The 17,838-nt window shown below is 34.2% G+C and overlaps 1 long non-coding RNA gene across 1 annotated transcript; it reads right to left on the reverse strand.

The window, feature by feature from the left end:
• Positions 1 to 1,473: 1,473 nt before the first annotated feature.
• Positions 1,474 to 6,484, reverse strand: LOC111396608. The gene is made up of 2 exons (XR_002703036.1): positions 4,170 to 6,484; positions 1,474 to 1,984 (listed from the first exon to the last, which is right to left on the reverse strand). It is a non-coding gene; the product is annotated as an uncharacterized LOC111396608 (long non-coding RNA).
• Between the last annotated feature and the right edge of the window lie 11,354 nt (positions 6,485 to 17,838).

The raw sequence follows: 17,838 nt of genomic DNA on the forward strand, positions 1-17,838 counted from the left end.
AAACAGGTGGAGACAACAGAGTCGAATGTTGTATTTTATTAATGGACTTATTACATATATATTAAATTTTACATAATGGACTATATAATACTACATAAAACTCTATCATTGAACAGTTTAATGCATAATCAACTTTTTCATCAAATTATTTCACTATATATAATTTTCGAACACTTTTTGGATATCCTTTTTTGAACCAATAGCATAATCCTTTATTCATTTATCTTTTGGATCATTCTTGTTGTATACATTGAGTATTAGCCACCAAGCCAATACTAGTTTGGTTTTGTACTCCCTCTTTATTGTCTCGTTGAGTTGATTTTGAATTAGACCCGATAGTTGTGGGTTAACTCATCTACTCTATTTCTCTCTTTTATTTCTTTGGAGTTAGAGGTATCATGATTTGAATATATAATTACATTGTATGTACATATAGGACCGTCTTACTTAACTACTACTGATGATATAGTAGAAGAGGTGTACATGGAGTCTTAGAGCCAACACAACTCGGTCTTAATCTAAGCTCAACACGCTCACGTTCACCCTTTACACTGTAATATAAATGTGTAAAACAAGCCGTGTTGACCTAATTTTGAAGTGGGATCTGTAGAACTAGAACAGTCTGAAATCAGTTAACGTAGGCCATCACACGGCAGGAACTGTAATGTGCAGGGCCTAACCCCTCTACTTTGGCAGCAATAAAATGACTGTTGATTCTGGTAGTAGAGGAATGATGAAAGCGGAGGCTTTAAGACAGTAGAGCGGCTGGAAGACTCCTGGTTTGGCTTTAATGTCAAAAGCAGATGTGTTTTTGCACTCTGGGAAGCTTTTGTATGTTTAAGTTCCATTTGAAAGCAATGGATTTGATGATGAAAGTTTTGTTAACTCAACCCCCCACCCCACCCACCAAATCCAAGATGATTCCATTCTCTCGTTTCCTTTTCTTTCCCCTTTTGGGGTGGATGAACCTTGACAGGCAATATAATATTATGATATAAAAAAAGGATTTGAGTCCTTATCTTCATCTTGTAATTAGATTTCATGCTTTTTGTCCCTTGCATAATTCCATGCGTTGCCTGCCTTGAAAGGAATTCCATAATCAAGATAACTAAATAAAAATTATTAGTAAAATGCATAGTCATAGACACAAAATAATTACAATCAAGACTGTCAAATGACTACAAAATTTCATGTTGCTGGTTGTTTTGGCAACATATATTTTTTCCAACTAACCCAGTAGAAGACTATTTCTATTCAACGATTTATCCGATCATCTGAATAATATAAAATTTCAACCAGAATAAGTTAACCAATCATTATTTATAATCTCTTATCGGCAATAAGTAATAATAAAATCCAATCCAGCATGCCCCCGAGGACCATGGGAGTTTAACATCTAACTGCAGACATAATTCACTACAAGCACGTCAACTGTCCGGTATCAAATTCAAAAATCTTAAATTAATCAATTGATTATAACAAGAAAATCTTTATAGAAACTGATTAACAACTTTAAGGATATGGATCATGTTTAGTTCAAAGGCAGCAAGAACTCGGATAATCTCGCGATCACAAAACCAAAATTAGTGTGTTAGGCTGCATGAGCGAATTCTGACTCTATACCAACTAAATGGAATGACAAAACATGATGAACATGAAAGAATATAGAACACGTTACAATATCAACTTTAAAGACTTCACCAGAGCAAAGATCGTGCTTTGGCACATACGTGCCAAGATCTTAATTGGCATGTTCGAATTCAATCTCCTGTTGCGAAGTGATTGGCTCTTCAGTATTATCCTGAATTCGTTGTTTATTCCAATAGCAACTTCAGGCTATCTGTCACGCTTGTTAATACATCCCTTGCCCATGTACCAAAGTGCCAGGCCCGGTTCATGATGAAGAATGCAAATCTTCGACAGAATCTGCAGCCAGTTGACCTCTTCATTTTGCAACATATTAAGGCCCTGTCTGACCCACATTCTTCCCCAAAAAAAAAAAAAAATGCATTCTTAAATAGGGATTTAACATCATTTCAACCACACATTCTTCAATAAAATAATATTATATGCAAATTCAAAAATTTTCCTTATTTTTTAACCACACTTGTCTCATCAATACACTATTCAAAAATGTATTCTTATGGAAATAATGTGCCTCAAACAAGGGCTAACTGAAAAATACTGTGATTAAGAATCACATTTTGCATCTATTACATCAAGAATATCAAGATGAGAATGCTTAGATAGGACTTCTACCCACTGCCTCACCAATAGTGATTATATGCAGTACCGTTACAAGAAAGCCAAAGAAAAAATAAACAGATTCTGAAGAAAGCAAAGCCTGAAGAGAAGAAACCCACATATCATGTCTTGTGGCATCATTCATAACAAGAATAAACAGAAAAAAATAGAAAAGGGAAGAAACCTATTATTAGTCTAAAGAGATCCTAGGAATTTATGACAAATACAAATAATGTCTTAGTAAAAAATACAGGCCATAAATTGCACAAATATATATCCTTTACTCTCTAATTCAATTGATGATATACAGTATCCATAAGATCCCCGATCCTCAAATTCAACCCTCAATCACCCAAGTGTGTGAACATGCATTTTGTGCATCTGCAAGTCTGAAAGTGAGACGAGGACAACAAACTAGGAACAAAAACCAATTGTAGCTTGTAAAGATTTTTAGTTCACAGATAATAGCTTCGTAAAAAACAATTACCCAGCAAGCATTTTAACTCCTACCGAGATTTGGAAATTATAAAACCTATAAAGCATTACATTTCCAATATTCAACACTCTATGGTTTTCATCCCTAATGCACTCCTAAGTTGGTTTAGATCCCCATCTCTTTCTCCTTTGTTACAATATCATGTAAACTTTTACTGCATCTCTTGTTCAAGACAATGATAGAAGTTCTCGTACAGATAGCTACTTCTCTTTCACCTTTGTTGTGATATCACGTAGCATCTTTGATTCCAAGACAACTGTAGCTTCTCATCCACTCCCTAAACTCCAGAATCACTCACTTCTCTTCCCATATAGTAGGTTATGCTTCTCTAAAGTCTCTGCAATTTTTATATATTTGGGAATGTTTCTATAGCATTTTCTTTTAGATTTTTGCAAAAGCCAAAAGGAATCAATCTTAAAATGAGAGAATTCCAGTAAGTAACTATTAGATACATTTTGGAAAGTTTCTATTATGCATCCAACACGAATCTTCTACTAAAAAAAAAAAAAAAATTGGCAATAATTATAAATTAAATATTCACAAATATTTAGGGCAATATTTTGGAAAACACAAGCACTTAGGGGATGATATCTAGCAGAAGATATCTTAAATACATGACCAGGAAAATGTCGAAATGTGAAGGTTTTGATCAAGAAATGCATATATACAAGCAGAGATACGCAAGGCATAACAAACAAAGCACTATATTTACTCTTCTCCAGAAATTATGTATAAACTTCCAAAAGATCAGAAAGATCAATGTTTCTGTATCGACATTATATGCGCAATATAATATCAATTTCTACTCAAATTATGGGCTTATTTTATGAAACATTTATGCAAATTTTGAAACGGTGAGGAATATATAAAGCAAGGTATTATACTTCAAAGATCTTAAATGAAGAAAAATGAGGATCAGAGAACATGACAAAAATGTTTAAGCAACACTCTACCACAAACAGAACCAGTTTGAGTCTTACAAACCAGATAAGCATTTAAAATACTCCTAAAAAATTTATACATTGTTTGAGTGGCTTAAGATAAAAAATGGCAAGTAATAGAATTGAATGAAAACTGTTGAAGTGATGCTTTTAGAAATACAGAATCATGGATGAACCTAGAGTAGCAGTTGACTAGAAATAGTTAACAATATTATAATAAAACATAGTCATTGACAGTATATTAGCAACTTAAACACCTATAGTTCAGAAGCCTTAAAGATGCACGGGTTTATAGTCATCTATGGGTTAAGTATAAAAAACCACTGCAGATAAAAACATGATAAATTTCCACTCTTACCACCTTAGGTAGAAAGTTAAGCAACAAGTGAAGAAAAACTACCACAAAGTTTTTGCAAAAGGAATTAACAAGAAAAGAGATGTACATGTTTTAAGGGCAATAACCGTAAAAAATGAACAAAAGAATGTACCTTTATGGCAAAAGATGACCACTGGTACAAACTATATTTGCGCACATACCACTGAGACATCATTTATCTTGCAAACTTCGATGACATCCTGAGACTCGTTTGTCTAGAACAACTATCATGTCCCAATATGGGATGATTCGTATACATCAGATGGTAGTACAAAGTAAGCACTGAATCCTCAAAGAGGAAATTTCTTACACGAAGGAGATAAACTACAAATAACAAGTAGCTCCTAATTGTATATTTAAACCCAAAAATTGAATCTTTTTCAAGCAAATAGATAAATGTATAGACTTTAAATTCATAACCCATTACTTGCTTTTGACATTAACAAATTGATGAGGTAAGAAACTTTCAGATGACCATGGTGAGATCCTTGTTTTGTTCTTCTAGCACTTGCTTTACTCAAAGCGGCATTCATTTGATCAACATGCTTAATTACTATTACCCCAAAACTGTCAATTTGATTCCCAAGACCAATGGCTCAAATAAACCTGTATACATCCTCCAGCACATATGGACATCATACGCTTGTCGTTTATGACATCACTCCACACTAATAAGAAAAGAGATGTACATATTTTAATGGCAATAACTGTAAAAAATTACCAAAATAATGAAGCTTTATAGCGAATGACGATTATTAGTACAAACTATAATCTGTACCAACACCACTGAGACATCATTTCATATTGCAAACGTCTACGACATCCCTCAACTCATTACCCTAAACCAACTATTATGTCCCAACATGGTATGATTCCTATAGCCCATTTAATAATATAAAGCCCTAAATCCTCAAAGATGAAATTTCTTACACTAATTAGTTTAATTACTGTTGTGTATGTCGTTCATATAGAATGGAACACAGACTATCAATGGAAAAATCTCCATGTGTGGCGTGATAAGGAATCCTAGAAAAGACCGATTGAAACTCCCTCACGACCCAGTGAATTCCTTTCTTCCTCATCCCTTAGGCAAGGGCAGAAAGCACTAAGCTATTATGATATTAAGAGATTCCATATAGATGAAATCGTGGAAGCGGACCTTTGATTTCCTTGGACCACGCAAGAATTCGTTTCTGGATCAAATAGGTTGATGCCGTAGCGGAGCAGAGTGAGGGGAGCGTAGCGCACCTAACAAAATGAAGCAGAGCGACGACATTGGTTTTGCACGAGTTTAATTCACTGTCTAGTTGTTAGGGACGCTGAATGGGTTGAGGGTGCGAGAGAAACGTCGCCACGGTCTGGTATAGGGGTACTTTCTTGTATGGGTCTTAAAGTTTTTATGGACCTAAGCTAGGGTTAGTATAAATAATAATATTGTAACTCTATTTTTCATATTTGATAATATTATCTCCGATTCGCTCTCGTGGACGTGGTGCCGAACCACGTAAATTTTTGTGCTGATTTCTCTATTTCATCTCTTTATTATTGCGTATAAAATCCAACAATTACCAATAATCACAAGCCTCCATAGTCGTTCATTTAAAACCCAGTCCAAATAATTTGCAAGCATAAGCCCAATATTTGCTTTTGACACAAAAAAATTGATGACGCAAGAAACTTCCAGATGAGTATCTGGACATAGTTAATGAGTTCTTCTACCATTTGCTTTGCTCAAAGTGGCAAAATTGGATCAACATTCTTAATTACTAATTACCCGAAGTCCCAATTCTCAAAATTTCGACATAATATCTAGTTAAAATTCAACCAGAAGCCCCACTATCAATTTGATTCCCAAGACCGATGGCTCAAACAAAGTAGTATCCATCCTCCTATACATATGGACATCATACACTTGTAGTCTATGGCTCAATTCCCTTAAGTTTCATCCAAGTCAAGCCATTAAAATAAGCAAAAATATCAGAGAAAGATAAAGATCCAAAAAGAACTCCACTTTCAGAAACATACACCAGTGCAAATATTTTTTTTTCCAGTAATTCACAAATGCAAGTAAAATTACTACTAAACAAAAAACGGAAAAAAAGTGGCATCTTTTCATCCATTTATGAAAATTGAAAACTGACAATCAACTCCACCATACCTAAAGATCTTCCTAATATATACAGGTTTGTGGGTTAAACTAAATATATTTCAAGGGTAGGAATAAAAGCAGCAGAAGCAACGACAGCAGCCTCTAAGGCAGCTGCAGTGAAAGGGCCGAAATGGGCTTCGACGGCTGCCGGAATTTGAGGGTATCGATGAAGTATTGGATGCAGCTGATGGAACTTCCATTGGAGTTTGCCGATTGTAGAGTGTGTATGTGTGCGCGTTTTGGGATCAAATATCGATTGAGCAGTTCAGGAATTTTTCTGCAGGTGCGAAAAAGAGCAACTATTAAAATGCGTTTCTTTTGTTAATTGACTGAAACAGCGATTTTAATGAAAACGTGGATTTACTACTTCGCCAAAGAGAGAGAAACAAACGTGTATGACTTTAATGAAACTGGCCTTTATTTTTTTCTAATGTATAATACATCTATGATGGTAATAACAATAAAAATTAATAATTTTTAACAAAAATGTAGATATAATGATTTTTTTTATTTTACTTTTATTTTATGAATTTAAGTTGACATGAATGAATAATTTTCATGTTTTCAAATTGACAAGATTTTGGTTATTTTTACCAGAATTGTTTTTTTTTTTTTTGACTGTAAATTAACTAGTACATTAATATATAATAAATATTTACCGATAAATTTATTGTTATTTTTATTATTGCAGAATTGTGACGTCAATCTATACAATATTTTACAAGCTATCCTCTTAGTTAATTTTTACGTCTTGTTGACTTTATTTGTACAATACTTTGTGATATTAAAGAACGAAACAAAAATAAGGTAAATCTCGCTATTCTATGTCCAATACTATACATGATTTTTCCGATAGCAATATTGCACACCATGTAAGGTAGCCGCAGGATATTATTTGGAGTTGGAATTAGGATATTCAAGCTCGACAATGTGAAGAATTCCTAACTATTGCATGGTATGGGTTCTTCCACACTTCCCCTCATTTCATGTATCGATCATGACAATACAACCTTAATAAGATGTAATGTGTGATACAGTAATGGTAATTGGTGTTGGAGATAGAGTTCGTGTTTTTTGTAGGGTTGTATACATGACTCTGCAAGTTGAGACTAGTTTTTGTACCAACTTTGAGTAAACTGAAGAACTTACGCCACGTCTAGCACAGGACTTCTATTTTTTTGTAGCATAGTAAGTTTTTCCTTTAAAAGCTCTTCTCATACAAAATACTTTTATAAAATTATTCAAATATGTTCAAAAACATTTCTTAGTTTCAGAATAATTTTTAACTTTTCAAAAGTCCTACCAAACTGGCTTTCAACAGTAATTTATATCAATTTTAAAAGCGGCTACTTCTCAGTACTCTTCCCCTTTTTGGGTCGTCTTCGGAAGTCTAAAGTGTTTAATGGCTCATTATATTTCAACAATGCAGTACTTGATAATTAATTTATATGCAATCTTTAGCATTGATATATCTCATTTACTATCAAATTTCCACACAATTCGTGGAGCATTCTTGCTTACACATTGCTGTTGATTCTGACAGTAAACTGCACTGCAGAAATAGTTCTAAACTTGAGCACAGATGATCAAGAATCACTTCTTGCCTTCAAATCCAGAATCACTTCTGACCTCGAAACATATTGGCCAGGAATTGGAGTTCTGATGCTTCCGTTTGCAACTGGATTGGTGTTTCACGTGGAGTTGACAACCACAGAGTGACGGCCTTGAATCTGTTTTTCTTTCAACTCGAGGGCACTATTGCACCGTATCTTGGAAATTTGATATTTCTTAGTTCGATAGACTTTACTCTATGTTATAAAACAAGGCAATACCAATTTGCTTCGATACTACTTGTTAGATTAAATAAATGAGATTAATGTGACGAGATGAAAATAACAGTCAAGAACACCAAGATTTACGTGGAAAAACATCATGGGCAGAGGAGGAGAATTCAATAAATGATGAAAGTATACAAGATGTTGTATTTCTAACTTCTATACTATTACATGAGAGTTAATTATATATTGAGTACATGTCAAACCCTAAAAATAGTGTTTTAGATGAAAAGAGTATCATAAAATTCTTCAAAAATGCGAAACAGGCCGTGGCCTGATGACACTGAAGCTCGAGCGACAAAGCCCAAGGACATCAAGCAGAGCTTGGTGCTCGAGCACCCAAGCTCACGATAGGCGAGCGGCAAGCTCCCTGTTCTGAGCACTCGAGCGGAAGCTAGGTGTTCAGAGAATGTGAATGCGCTGACTTTTTCTCCTTGGTCCATATTTGGACTTCAAGACCTCTACCCGAAATGCCACTACCCAAAGGAATTTGGATCACAATTCAACACCCAAAACCATTTTCAGGGCACCATACCTGATGAGTTGGCTGATCTGGCGTCGAGCAATTTCAACTGAAGTGTGCATCTTGGTTTGGAATCTTACCTAGGCTCGAGCATTTTCGTTTTGAATTATAATAGTTCTATAGGTACTGCTAAACCACTTAACTAAAATTTAGAGAGGTTATTAGAAGTTTAAAACTCTCGAGAGGTGACTTATTGCATGCTTGACTATGCTTAAAAGTATTTAATTAGATTATTTTGCCAAACATAATATTCAAAGATTACTTTTTTACTTACAAGACTTGTTTTCTTAAAAATATAACTTTTAAGCACAAACATGCCATCGTTTTTATATATACTTTGTCTTCAATAGGTACGAGGGAATCTTAAGAGTCTGGAATCATTAGGCCTGAAGTTTAACCAGCTTACTGGAAACATACTACGTGTAATCTTCAAATATCATTCCTGGCCAAGTCTTGAGCGGCTTTTTCTTCAGTCCAATTGGCTCGCTGGCCTAATCTTATCCAGCATATTCAAACGGAAACGCTTTGGATCTTACATTTGGGAAATAACCACTTCACAGGCGGCATTCTAAGCAAGTTGGAAATCTAACTTCCCGAGTGTACTGCGATTTAAACAACCACCTGACAGGTACTTATAAAACTTGTACATTATTAGCCTCATACATGACATTAAGAAAGAACCAAAATTATATGGATAATGCCACCAACTTTGCACATTCCTAGCTGAAATACCAGCTGAGCTTGGCAACCTAAATCTCTTGCAAATTTAGTCTCCTTGAAAATGACTAATTTGTATCCATCCACCTTCTATCTTCAATATCTCAACATTGACCATGTCGCAGCAGCTTAAGTCCAACTTCCATCAAATATAAGACTTTCACTTCCAAATCATCAAACAGTTTATTTATGTTCGGGGGAGTAATTCCAAGCTCTATTGCCAATGCTTCTAAGCTAACTTTCATATCCGTGAAAGAGAACTCGTTAGCTGGCCCTATACCAGATCTTCAGAATTTATTACTCCTGTAGCTTCTTTTGATTGGAGGAAATAATTTGTCTGAAGAGTCTCCTGATAAAGAATTGAAATTTGTCTCCTCATTGGAAAATTACAGATATTTAGAGATTACGGGCCCGCCACGAACGTCAGTTCTTAAAAGAGGGGTGAAATGTAAAGACCCTAACCGTATCGTAGAATCTAAAAAGAAGGGTGGAATTAATGACTCTAATTAGTTTGCATATATATTGTTAGACGAAGGCTTAGTTTGTTGATTTATATATAATCCATTGGGACACTCCTCTCCTTACACGTTGATATTGAGGATGAGTTCTAACGATGTGATTTTTATGTAACTAATTTCCTCATATTAATTATTGGACGGGCCATGACAAGAAGACTTGGGAATACTCATAAGGCACTTTCCTGAAAAATTAGTCTATGAGATGCCCCTCGGGACATATTCCAATGGTGTAAAGAGCAAAAGTGAGGTATACTCAAACTTGCTGACAACTACAGTGTGAGGGTTCGATTCTCGAAACATAGATTGAGATTCTTTGTGGGCATCAGTGTACATGCAGCTCTTGTTCCCTAACCTACTGGGGCACATCCCGCGATTAACTTCTCTCATGATACTCCAAGGGCAGGGCGATGGGAGACCTTTAAGGTTGTGGTTCAACCTTTTTTTTAGTCTATGAGATGTTCAGGAAAAATGAAGCTTCTAATTCAATGCTTTATAGTGAGAACTCCTTGAGAACATAGCTTTATGCTTTATATTAAGAATTTTTTCCTCGATTATCCTTTTTTGTTACTAATTGCTCGCTAAAATACCTCAAGTATATGATAGGTAAGACTAATAAAAAAGTCAATAAAGTATCAGTCCTACTAGGATTACGTATTTTGCGCCGATTCAATTAAGACCAGATTTATTCGAACACATAAACAAAATCATTTTTTGACTAACAGTTTCTAAATTATCTGAATAAGCAAGTTAAAAAAAAAAATAATTAAAAAAAAAAAAAAAAACTTGACAAGCTTTGTAGAAAAACTCTTTTTTCCACTTTAACCTCAATTCTTGTTATTGACAATACTTGAATGAGATGATGATCGATATACCTAATATGTTTAACAATTCTCTCCAATAAAGTTAAATCAATTTTTTTATATTCTCAATATAGATTATTGACATGGGTAATAGGTATATATTTTAACCATATGAATAAAATAGAAATTTTTTCATCATAGTTAAGAGAAAGAAATTTCCTTCAAGACTCTGAGATATTCATACGCTGGAAATAGACTTAACACCAAATATATTCTTGCTACTTCATGTGCACTGACATATCACAAATGTACTCATTAAATTATAGACCAAGAACAATCATTGAATCAACTCTTATTATCACATAATTCTATAAGTATCCAGATCATAAAAATAGAGAAATTTTATCCATCTCAGTACTATAACCTTATCACCACTCCATAGAACTCCAACCATAACAAAAATCGACGAACACACTGATGCACACATATCCTGAAGCACATGCCAGGGAGAGGCGACCCACATGCCACTGTGAGGAGAAACAGTGGCGGAGATAGTTCCCTGAAATCAATTCATTTTTGAGCAAAGCTCAGTCTCCACTGCCATCTTAACCTGCATGACAAAGTCTTGAATATGTGCAGCGAATCCTCCTCCTTGTTTGCACTCAACACAGAATCCCACATCCCCACTCTAGGAAAATTCACTATTATTGAAAGAAATCCCTTGTGCAGCCAACACAATTGCCCCCAGTGCCAATGCTTCCCTCTTCTCCATCTCCCTGTTATTTCCAATGCTTTTATTCTTAGGCCATGTTTGATAGGGCCAAATTCAAATTCCATTTTCCACCCATTTCTTGGTGTTTGATAGCCTATGTTTTCCATGGAATTTGTTTTGATTGCTTTTCTTGGAAGTTGGTATTTTCTTGGTTTTCCAACCAACTGTTGAATTTATTTATTTATTTTTTTGGTAATGGAAACAAATTCTATCTCTAATTGTAAAAAAAATATTTTCCTTTAATTGACAATTTATATGTAAAACAAAGCCAAACGAACACCAAAAGATAGACGATTTCTTTGCCTTTTTTATTTTCTTTTGGCAATAGAATCAAATTCTATTACCAATACCAGCAAATTTTATCCCTTTAATTAATAATTTTTATATAAAATAAAGTCAAATGAACACCAAAAAATATTTTTATTTCAACATTTTTATGTGAACAATTATACCAATCAAACACAATAAATTGACAATTACTAGGAAAACAATTTTCAGGCAATTCAATTATTTGGAATTCATTTTTTTCTATCAAAATTCCATCTTTACAATCAAATAGACCCTTAGGCTTCTTTTCCTTCCTCTTTGCCGTTGTTAAATTCCACCATCCTGCGTTGTCTGCATGAATCACTCTTCTAATCCTGATAAAGAGTGTCAATGGAATATAAGGAAAGTTCGAATATTTAACAGGTCACTATTAATGAATATTGTAATTAATAGCTACCATATTTATGTCGGCGATCTTTGTCAACAATTTCTTCCTTCAGAATTTATTTTTAGTTTGGGCTGTTTTTAGAGTGTTGGTCTTATTATTGGGCTGATTATTGGCTTACATTAACTGTATTGAGTTGCAATATTTGTTGTCAATTTGTGGCACTTTATTAGTGTATTGGACAAATTATTGGGCTATAGTTTTGTAGCAGATTATTACGTTAAAATATTGTTGGGCTACTTCATTTAAAATTCTGTGAAATTAGTGACTAAGCCTAAATATTGAGTTGCATAATTCGTTGATTATTGAATTTCTTTTTGGGGACTACATAATTCTGGGATATTTTTCTCTAAATATTTGGTTTTGACTCAAGAGTCAATGGGTGCGAATGGTGGGAAAGATGTGGGAAGTTGTCTTAAGAAGGATGTGGATACTAAAGGGTCTTGGTAGTTGTGAAAATGTTTCTTGTTGTGGTTTTGACTTTCGGATGATGAGCTAGAGTTTTGAATTTTCTAAGGAGGATCACCCTTGGGTGGTTTTGGATTCACATAGGAGGATCATCTTTGAGTTTTTGGTGTAGGTTGTTTGGTGGAATTTCTTCCAATTGTAGTATCTTGGCTAGCGATATATTACTGAATTTTTGCCATGTGCATTAGTCGTTAGAGCTTTTGTTAGAACACGAATTATGTCTACTATGTTCTCCCGATTGATAGAGCTTATTATGTATGGTCTACACATCTTGTTAATTTCTTTTGCAAATTCTTCTTGGAGTGTGAGCTCTCTGGACTGGTTTTGTAGTGTTCTTGGAGTGATTTTTTGTGGATGGTTGCTGTGATTTGGGTCTCCTTTTTGTAGGTATAGCATTGTAGCCGCCGCCAGTTCATGATTGTAAATTGATGCTTTTACTAGCACCAATTTGAGGGGTCAGTGGAATATAAGGAAAGTTACCATATTTAATAGGTTACCATTAATAAATATTGTAATTGATAGCTAACATATTTAATTGTGATTTTGGTTGTATAAAATGAGAGAACCCCTCACATTGAGAGACATCGAGTCTAATTGAGTATATTTGACAAAGAGGTCATTGGTGATGTTATTGCAAATGCAAACCACAGATTCCCTAGTAACATGTTGTATTCTATCGACCTGTTCCAGCAGGTAGAGAGAGAAAGGAGAAAATTTTGAAAAATGGTATGTGCGTGTTTGTGGTGTATGTTGAATGGTCTAGTTTTGGTTAGGGAGAAATTGAAAGAGTAAGTAAAATATTTTATTGTGAAGTTTTCTAAGCTAACAAAGTTTTCCACTCCGTGGTCATCGTCTGTTTGTCAAACAGCATTTTTCCCTTTTATACTCATTTTCGTGTTTTTCATTTTCGATGGGCATTTGGTGGGATTCCCCCTCCCCCTCCTCCCCCCCGACATTCATCTATTGATTTTTGTGGGACACCATTTCAAAATAGCTTATTTAGTTGTTTTCTGTGAGGGCTGAGGACGCCTGCTTTGAAATGCTACTTGCTACAAAAAATTACATCAGGTATTGCAAATATTGTTGTATTGATTTCCATTAATGGGATGCGACGTAATACTTTCTGACTTTACGTATCCCACTATAATAGTACTGATGAATGAATTGTCATGGATTCTCGTTTACATGAATTGGGAACAAGAAAAGGAATCTGTGACTGGAGCTTTGAAGCGGCTAGCAGACATTCTTTATTCTTTGCTAGCAGACATTCTTTATTCTTACAGCTATGATAGCTCGCGAAGACAAAACAGTAACAGGAGAAATGCAGTCTTACAATTACGAAAAAGATAAATAGCTAATCCCTCAATTCTGTAAATTCTTTTAGACTGAATGCACTTTGCCCATTTTGGGTCTCTTACATTAAATAGCAATATTTCATACATCTCAAATATGGTAGATATAATTACAATATTTCACAATCAGTTGCGCGCGCGTGTATATATATATGGTTGTCAATAATATTTAGTTGTCAAGCATAATCGTTGTCAATTTCATTGACATCCCCACTCAAATTGATATTGGACGATCAAAAAGCATCAATTTGCTGACAAGGAACGGATGTTGTTGTCTATATTTGGTTGTCAAGCATAATCATTGTCAATCTCATTGACAAATTCAAGGACTGCACAACTTATCTTTTAAATGACAAGTTTCCCAGAAATATGACTCTTTATTGTACATTTCACAACTCCTCAAGTTGGTTCAAAGATATCAATTAATTCCAGCTGTCGGAAAATTGAATCGAAAGTTTCTTTGGACAATCCTTTGGTGATTATATTAGCCAGCTGCTCTGTTGTAGGAATGAATGGCATATGCCAATTAAACCGTTTTCCAGTTTTCCCTTCATGAAGTGATGATCAATCTCCACATGTTTTTTCTGTCACGATGGACTGGGTTGTAGGCTAGTAAAAAGCTGTCTTGTTGTCAAAATAAAGTTCCATAGGAGCCTATATAATTTCCTTCATCTCAACCAAAATCCTCTTTAGCCAAATAAGTTAGCGCATCCCTTGTGTCACCACTCTAAATTCAGCCTCTGTAGTACTTCTTGAAACAACAGCTTGTTTTTTGTGAATAACCAGATTGTCAAATGGCTTTTGAAAATCTATTGAAACTAGCCCTAGGTGATTGCTCAAGACATAAAGAGATTTTTGTTCAATTTGCAAACTTTTCTAGTTCCATAATATTTCTCAAGACCTGGATGTAATTGCATATCTACTTCTTTTTCCTTCTCTCCGCTAAGAAATACATTTTTACATCTGCTTGATGAAGCGACCATCCTTTGTTGGCTGCTTTCTAACTATATTCATTTTGGCTACCCGAGCAAATGTCTTTCGGTAGTCACTCCCATAAGTTTGTGTATAAAATTTTGCTACTGGTCTCACTTCGTATCCGTCTATTCTTCCATCAGCTTTGTATTTAATGGTAAAATCCCATTTGTATCCAACTGGAGTCTTTCCAATAGGTAGTTTTCATTACATGCCAAGTTCAATTTTTATAAGAGATCTCATTTCCTGTAAAACAGTCCCTTTCGACTCTGGAACATTTAAGGCATTCTGCACAGTTTCTCCACTTTTCCAGACCCTGCAACTTGCTTTTAAGAACCTGGTTCGTGGCACCGGAGATTTTAGATGGGTAGAAGTTACTGCGAAGCGAACAGAAGGGATCTGATCACTAGGAATTGGAAAGGGAAAATTATTGCAAAACTGCTCTTCCATAAGATTCTTCCCGCTGAAGATGAGTTGAGGGAAAAAAGACTGATTTTCAAAGAAAGTAACACAAAAAATAACAAACAACTTCTTTAGTTTTAGGACATAGCACTTGTATCCCTTTTGGGTGGGAGAATACCCCCAAAAAACACACTTCATTAATCGTAGATCTAATTCACTTTGAAAAGAACCATGCCCATGGACAAAGGCCACCCAACGAAACACCTTAAGTGAAGAGAGGAATTTCAGGAAAATATTTGGGTAAACACTCAATGGAGTTTGGAAGTTAAGAACACGTGTGCATATGATTTATTAAATAATAAGCTATAAGAACTGTCTCACCCCAAAAATGTTTAGGTACCTCGGTAGTAAATATCAAAAAATGTGCAACTTCCAACAAATGTCAATTTTTCTCTCGGCAACAACATTTTATTGAGGTGTTTCCACACATGATAATTGATGTAAAATCCAATTCCAGACAAAAAAAATTCCCAGTAATCGAGAGTAATATCCTCTTTCTTTATGTATTCGAAGAATCCAAATATAGTTCTAAATTGATGTTTAAATGTATTATGAAGCTTTTTAAGATTTTTTTGAACTTTTGATTTATCTTTAAGTGAATAGATCTAACAAATGCTTGTCATCAATAAAAATGATGAACAATCGAGCTCCAAAGAGATTAGGTACACTTGAAGAACCCAATATATCACTGTGTACAATAACGCAAGGTGCAGATTTTGTATAAGGCTGTGAAAGAAATGTAGAGGTTTGATGCTTTAATAACTCACAAATTTCACATTGAAAGACAATAGGATTATATCCTTTGAGCAATAATAGAAATAAATTTTGTAAATAATGCAAAATTAGGATGATCTTACATACGTTGCCTGTTGCGTTTCTAGTATCGCAAGTGTACAATATCGAACAAGTAATATAATATACCTTTGAGTCTGAATTGTCATTTCTACAAGGACTATACTTTATAACTTAATCTATTATCTTTCTAACTACTATTCGACAAAGCAAACAAAGATTTGTACGATTTGATATTAATTTAAATGCATAACGATATGCAGTTGCACACAAAGATTGGTTCAGATATTAAATAATAAATAGCTATTAGGACAGAAGTATTTCACCTTTAAAATCTTAAATCAAGATTCACAATTTAATGTAGTGTTCGATCGAATTCTCATATTGTATTCAATTTACACTTCTCGAGTTCTCATTGAGCCTATTTAACTAATATAAAGGGTGTTTGGGAGCTATTTTTATGTAAAAATGCATTTTGGAATAGTAAATTGATGGAAAATGTATAGTTGAAAAATAAGAAAAAGTTTTTGATTTACGTGTAATATTATTTTAATGCAAAATGTATGATTAAAAAGAAGAGAGAGAAAAATACATTTTGAAAAAAATGGATGCCAAACGAAGTCATAATTCCATATCTCTATGCGAATTAAACTTAGTTAAACGAAATCTTAGTCCTAAGAATCCATTTATGACCGCAATAATCAGTATATGTATCTCTATACGTTATACCAATTTATCGGATTTTAAAATATAGTCTAAATCCTAAATTTACCTCTCGATTCGTAAAAGATTCACAAAATCATCGAGTTAGTGATCAATTAATTCAATGCATTAAACTCAGAGTAAAATATAGAATTGAAAAAAATATTAATTGTTAAGATATTCTCTAATTTCGTAAATTTTCAATATTTGATGTTTAAATCAACGATTCCAAATTCTACATATTTGTGAGCAAATCAAATAAATTTTTAATGCCTAGATTTTTGGTATTTTTAGGAATCAGCAGAAATTGGAAGATGATTGTGTTGCGATATTCCTTTGGAATAAACATAACTATGATAATGTGTTTGTTTTCTTTCATTTATTTTATCGCTTCGGCCACCCTACCTCCAAAGCTAAGGTCCAAAAGGAGTGAGATGAGAAGGCCCAGACTTGCCAAGTTCAACATGTTTAACAGAGCTGAAATTGATGAGGAGATTCACCGAAATGGGTGCTGAGCAGGTTTCTGTGTTTTGGGGATGACTTTTGCTATAAATGTCCAAATAAGGTGATTCTTGAAGCTATGGACACATAAGAGACGGTGCTATGATTCATCTATTAACAACTTATCCCAAATTAATCTCCATCAAGAAGTAAATTTCGTGACAATATTTGGGTCCAAAAAATGGTGTTTCTACTCCAATAATGCACACCCGGCTTCTATAACTGAAGGGGGTATTTGGGCCATTCAAGACACATGAAAATTCAGAGTAGCCTTACAATTTTCTCTTATACTTTCTTGTTGAATTTTTTAAAATGTTTTGCACGCTAGGCGAGAGTTCTTAGCAAGTCCAGAGATGATCTTGTACTGTTTCTCTACTTCGATTCCTTTTCAAGAGCTACAAAGTTTATACATTATTTTATGATTAAAACTCTTTATCATTCTCAGATGTTATAACCTAGTGATTATAATTTTTAGTTCCATATAAATTTTGTCATGCTAAGCTAAA

Source organism: Olea europaea, chromosome 7 (assembly GCF_002742605.1).
Source record: "Olea europaea var. sylvestris chromosome 7, O_europaea_v1, whole genome shotgun sequence".
In the NCBI taxonomy this organism is placed as follows: Eukaryota; Viridiplantae; Streptophyta; class Magnoliopsida; order Lamiales; family Oleaceae; genus Olea; species Olea europaea.